This window comes from Mytilus trossulus, chromosome 4, assembly GCF_036588685.1.
Source record: "Mytilus trossulus isolate FHL-02 chromosome 4, PNRI_Mtr1.1.1.hap1, whole genome shotgun sequence".
NCBI classification, from domain to species: Eukaryota; Metazoa; Mollusca; class Bivalvia; order Mytilida; family Mytilidae; genus Mytilus; species Mytilus trossulus.
Genome location: NC_086376.1, coordinates 73,584,722 through 73,590,721, shown reverse-complemented (window position 1 = coordinate 73,590,721; position 6,000 = coordinate 73,584,722).

Below are 6,000 nucleotides of genomic sequence, written 5' to 3'. Positions count from 1 at the left end.
ATTTCTATTTGTTTTCAGCTGATGAGTTAAAGTTGAGCCTTTTTCCAACTGAATTTTCTAGTTTGTTCTTATGTTGTACTGTTTCACCACAATCCTACGTTATGGGAGGGTTGTTATTCTCCAACATGTTCTACTCCGCCACATTCTGTATGAGCCTGTACCAAGTCAGGATGATGTATACGTATATATATATTAGTAGTTATTGTGTGTCACTGTTGGTCATATGAGTTGTTTGTTTATAGTTTTTTTTCAACTCTTTTATTATTCTGTTGCGACACTGTTCCAGGTTACAAAATTGGGTCGTTAGTTTTCTAGTTTGAATTGTACATTTGACCTTTAAGGCTTTTTATAGCTGACTATGCGATATGAATTTCCTCAGTGTTAGACGAAACGCCCGTCTGGCGTATATACTAAATTTAGTCCTGGTATCTATGATGAGTTTATTTAGAGGCCGTATAGTGACCTGTACTGTAAATATTATTTTATATTATTTGGTCTCGTGTGAATAGTTGTCTAATTGGCAATCATACCAAATCTTTTTTTTTTATATATCAAACTGTCAGAGAAATCTTTACCGTACAGTAGGCTATATATATAAAAGCCCCATCCTTTCCCCCCGAATCAAAACATGCAAAACAATTCAATCAGATAACTTGCGATCTAATTTATTTGATTCTGTCATTTGATAATGGACTTTCTGATTTGAATTTTCCTTTTATATAACTACATGCTGCTGACTTGGGAAAGGTACATAAAGAATGCGGCGGGGTTAAAAATGTCTTGGATAGGGATGTAAAAACTTCACATAATAACAAACTTTTCAAATGATCAAGCATTATATATTACTAGAGAATGGACAATGTCGAATATACAGCAAAAAATCTCCTCTTTAAAGATACTAGTTTAAGGTACTTCCGTCTGCGACGCAAACTCTCCGCTCAGAGAGCGAGAAAAAAAAGTTAGTATGGAAACGTTACCGGACACTTGCAAGATTAGTCTTGGTAACCGATGCCGAAAATAATCCAAAACCAGTAGCAATGTCAAACTTATCAAATATTGAAGTTGAAGTTGGTTGTCGACAGTTTGCAGCTAGAATGGTTTTCAAACACAAGAGTTGGAGATACTGTAAGAGATTATTCAGTGCTTTGGTTGAAACTTTTGGTTATTACCTTAAAAACTATCAAGGTTAAGGAGAAACCGTTGATAGGAGAGATTACCATGTAAGATTTCCGAATAAGTCAAATGGCTATTATCGTTAGCTGACTCCTGTTTGGATTCCATTTCGTTATATGCTGTACCAACAAAACTTTGATGTAACCTTACCAGTGATTGAACGTATGATATCCGTACCCATGGTAAGCACAGTAACCTGAGATGAATTATATGAAATAAGTCAATACAATTGCATGCTTTTAAAAGTAACCATCATCAATGTGGTGTTTTTAAATAATATAAAAAAAAGTTGCAATGCCAATGACTCGATACATGAATTTGAGTTACTTTTCTTTGTGCATACGCAAGACCATACAATACTTCAAAATATTTTAAAATTTTCGTTTGTATTTAACTAAGTATAAACAAAGTCTGAGTCTTTTGTTAGAGCTATTTTTTTAGTATGCTTTTCTCCAGTGGGAGTACTTCTTAAAATAGAAGCGAGACCGAGCAAAAAATAGTTTGTTTTTTCTGATATCGGACATACGAACTTGTAGTTTGAGAACTTATATATTTGATGCCTAAACATTTCTTGCACTTTCTTTTATTTCCTTTTACTAATGATTTTAAGTAGTAATTCACTACCTGTTTCAAAAACATTTCTTTCTTGCCATTTCAAATGACAAAAACTGGAGACAGATTCAAAAAGCGGTTATTTAGAACGATATTGTAAGCATATGAAAATAGTTTTGAGAGAAAAAAAGAAAATTATATGTCCTTCTATGGTAGGCATGATTATATATTTCCAAAAAAACTGAAAACTTGATAAAATTTACAGACAGTTTAAAAACATATTCAGACTAAATCATGCAAAGAGGTGAACATGCCAACGTCATACAGAAGTTTGTACGCCAAGTTAAGTTGTGGAATGACCCCAACTAGTGCCGATACTGGAACGAGTATAAAAAACGAATTTCAATTAGAACGAAGAGCATGTACTTAGCTAGGCTAAGCCCTATTTATATCTAATATTAGAGTCCGTTGAATTAATAATTCAGATTTTGATGGTTATACTATTTTTTTCTTTTCGAGATAAGCTATAATCTGTGATTCTTGGGAGAGTAATCAACATTTTTGCGTGCCAAATCTGCAGATACTTTATATAGACGTCGTATATTTTTATATACATGTAGATATTTTTTTCTCTTTTACTTTTTTTTTTTAAATGTCTTGCATCATTTGTTTCATACTTATGTATTGTCTTGTTATTCTATATAAATTGCTTGTGTAAATACTAGGCAATTTATTTTTTATTATTGTATTATACATTTGAGTGTTGAAGGTGAGACTTTAATTAAATATTACATTGTATTACTGTAATCCGTAAATGTTTTTATCGGATAGTGATAATCTTTTCAACATTTGTTTTATCAATTCTTGTCTCGGACATGTATAATTCCAGAAACGTTAATCCGTACTCCAATCATCGTCTATAGTTACTGTTAAAGTGCAATTATATTTGTATACAATTAAACTTTCTCAGTTTTATTATAACGTACTCTCAACTTTGTTTGGCATTGTCTCCTTGTTTACTGTTGTTAAGTTTTAGTCGGTGTCCGCCTTTCTAAAAGTGAAAATAACATCTCATACTGAAATTCGTTGTTTGTTACTGGTCTACAAGTCTGAGTTGGTTCTGCCAGTCGTGTTGTGTACTATAAGCATACCAGCAGTTGTCGGTAACTGTCGGTGTTTCGGTATCCTCACCTGTGTCCGAACAGAACCTCATTCCCTTAACACCAGCGTTTTAGACACAAACTGCCCGGCTTATTATTATTAATAACTTTTTTGCATTGGCAATCATCCCAATTCTCTTTGTATTTTTATTGATAAACACGAACCCATGTACTTTGAGAAACAGACATGCCATTTATTTAATATAATTGTATGACTACCAAATTCATAAACCCCAACATGTCTAAAATTTTATGGTTCAAGTTGCAAATCCCCTAGATTTCGGACGTGGATTTAATGAGTCAATGCAGTTAATAATAAGTTCCCCCAAATATTTGTTTCTTTCATTTGATAAAAACAATAAATGAAAAAAGGGACACTGTTTTTAAGAAATGTGTTCCTAAATAAATACTGAAATTTCAATTTATAAAACAAACAAACGGTTATAGCGTACAATTTAATTTAAAAAAAATAGAACAAACAAAAAACTGGATCTTTTTGCTTTGCTGGAACTGCTTACACTATTGGTTGGTTTGGTTTGAGTAACTTAATCGGATTTTTTTCTGTGCAAGGTATCGTTGACACTGGTTTTGACAATGTCTTTTTTTCTTTAGACTTGTTTGTCTCCTTCGATTATGATTTTAGGTTGAATCTTGGTATCTTCTATTTTTTCTCGCGAAGAAAAAATCTCTTTCCTCAGTGTCTTTTTCAGGGTTCATCTTGTAACTGCTATCCATTTTCTATGTTAAGTTTTTATAACAATGGTTACTGTATTAAGGAGCACAATACTGCGGCCTAATTATATAAATTGGTTCAAAATTGATAATACATGTTGCCTTTCTAGACATGAAAGAGGTGATGTGGTATGATTGCCAATGTGACAATTTATTGATACATGTGGTAAATGTTTTCAACTGTGGTCTTCGAAGTAGAGTTTATCTAGGACATTGTCAATATACATCACATATTCTTCAGTGTAAAGTGTGACATATACCTAAAAAAAAAAAAAATAACTTTCCAGTTTGTCAACAAGGTTTGATGTCATCAACATTAAAAAATATATCTCCCCACTATAAAGCTAGTAACAATTATCCTTTATAGGTACAACACATATGGCGACTGAAATGTATTACAAACTGTTGCAGGGTTTCGATATTGAAAGCTTCTAGTCTTGACTTTTTGCTTTATTATTGTATATGGTATTTTTTTTATATAAATTTCCGGTTACAAAGCTTTGATTTTTTTCCGAAAAACTAAGGATGTTCTTATCCCAGGAATAGACTACTTTAGCCGAATTTAGCACAACTTTTTGGAATTTTGGGTCCTCAATGCTCTTCAACTTTGTACTTGTTTGGCTTTATAGCTTTTTTAAACTGAGCGTCACTGATGAGTCTTATGAAGACAAAACGCGCGTCTGGCGTACTAAATTATAATCGTGGTACTTTTACTCCCAAAACACTTATCAAGTAGGATATATATCATAGACAATCACATATCTTTTTTATCTAACCAAATATGAAGAACTACATCTCCCTCTCTGTACTGCATGTCAAAATCCCATATAAAATGTGATTTAAAAGCATGACGTCTACAAGTAATCTGATTCAAACTAAAAATTCTATGTAACTGAATATTTTGTTGCGAATACATGTGTTACGGTTTATTATTGTATCTTAAATTTAGCTTCCTTTTGAATTTTGAATTTTTCTTTGCTTAACAAGAGTAAACGGACCTCAACAAGAGTAAAGGGACTTTTGCTGGCAAATTCTAACCATATATATTACTCGCGTTGAGATGTTTTCTTGCCAGTTTTACTAGCAATGCCTTTGCTACAGGACCAGTTTATTTGCATTTTGCTTTTAGTTTATTAACGTTGTTGTCGCCTTTCGTTTTGTTCATTGCTTCATCACTATTGATTTTAATAACGACTTTCCGATTGTTAAACTGCAAACAATATTTGTCGACATGTACAATAAGATCGATTTGATTTTGGACAATGTGTCTGGTTCCGTTTCTGCAAAATAAAAAGATACAAGTAGGGCGTAAACCAGAGCCGTAATCATTATTTTCATTGTCGTTTTTGAAGCATAAGCTTAATGCATGTTTCCTTTGTTTTCCCCTGTTTGTACTTACATGACATTTGCTTCCTGATATAGCTACACTTTTAGTCCAGCGGATAACAGAATAATTGATCACTTTATGGTAAAAGCATGAAACTTGGCATAGTGAAAGATTAAGGGGTATAGACAAAATTCAGATATGGAGCCACAAAAAAAAATCCAATATGGCCGCCAAATTCAAGATGGCCGACATAAGTATAACATAATTCACTTGATGAAGTCCTCTAATTTTAATGAGTTCAGAAGATGTCACAAACTTAAGGAAACACAATTAAGATATGTCAATTATTATTTTTTTTAAACCTAATAACACAGAAATCATAAAAATGGCGTCCAAATTCAAAATGGCGCGTCAAAATGTCTAAGTTTGACAGTATTCGTATGTTTACACCATCATTGTGTGATAGAAAGTTACCAAATCCGTGAAACTGGATAATTTGATATCGACAAAGGCCTACAATGTATCATTGATACCTGGGTGCAACGATAATATTTTCAAAATGGCGGCAATATTCAAAATGGCGCCGTTTAACATGTGAAAATTTGACGTTTGTTTTTAAATATGTTATAAAAATAATTAAAAAATAATGGATCAATTATTTCAATACAAGCACGTATATACAAACATATTATTATTTAATGTAACAGGTGACATTAACTATGAAATAAAAAATGTCTGATACAACTCAAAGTGGCGTCTTTGACGAGTTCTTATTTTTCACAGCTATAGGTAATGACCTTAGAAAATTTCACAATTTTCCTGAAATGAAAAAAAATCCAACATATGCAGTATTGAATCAGTGCAAAGAGTATTTCTTTTTTAAGAAATGAGATAAGAAATAAAAAAAACTCACAAGTAACTATTTAACATAACAAACAGTTTAAAATTATTATTAAAATATGATACAAATGCAGGAAAATCAAAAGAAAGCATAGTCTTAATCAGTTTCTCTTTCACAGTCTGGTGAGCAGTTTCATAATGCTGTGCATTTTAATG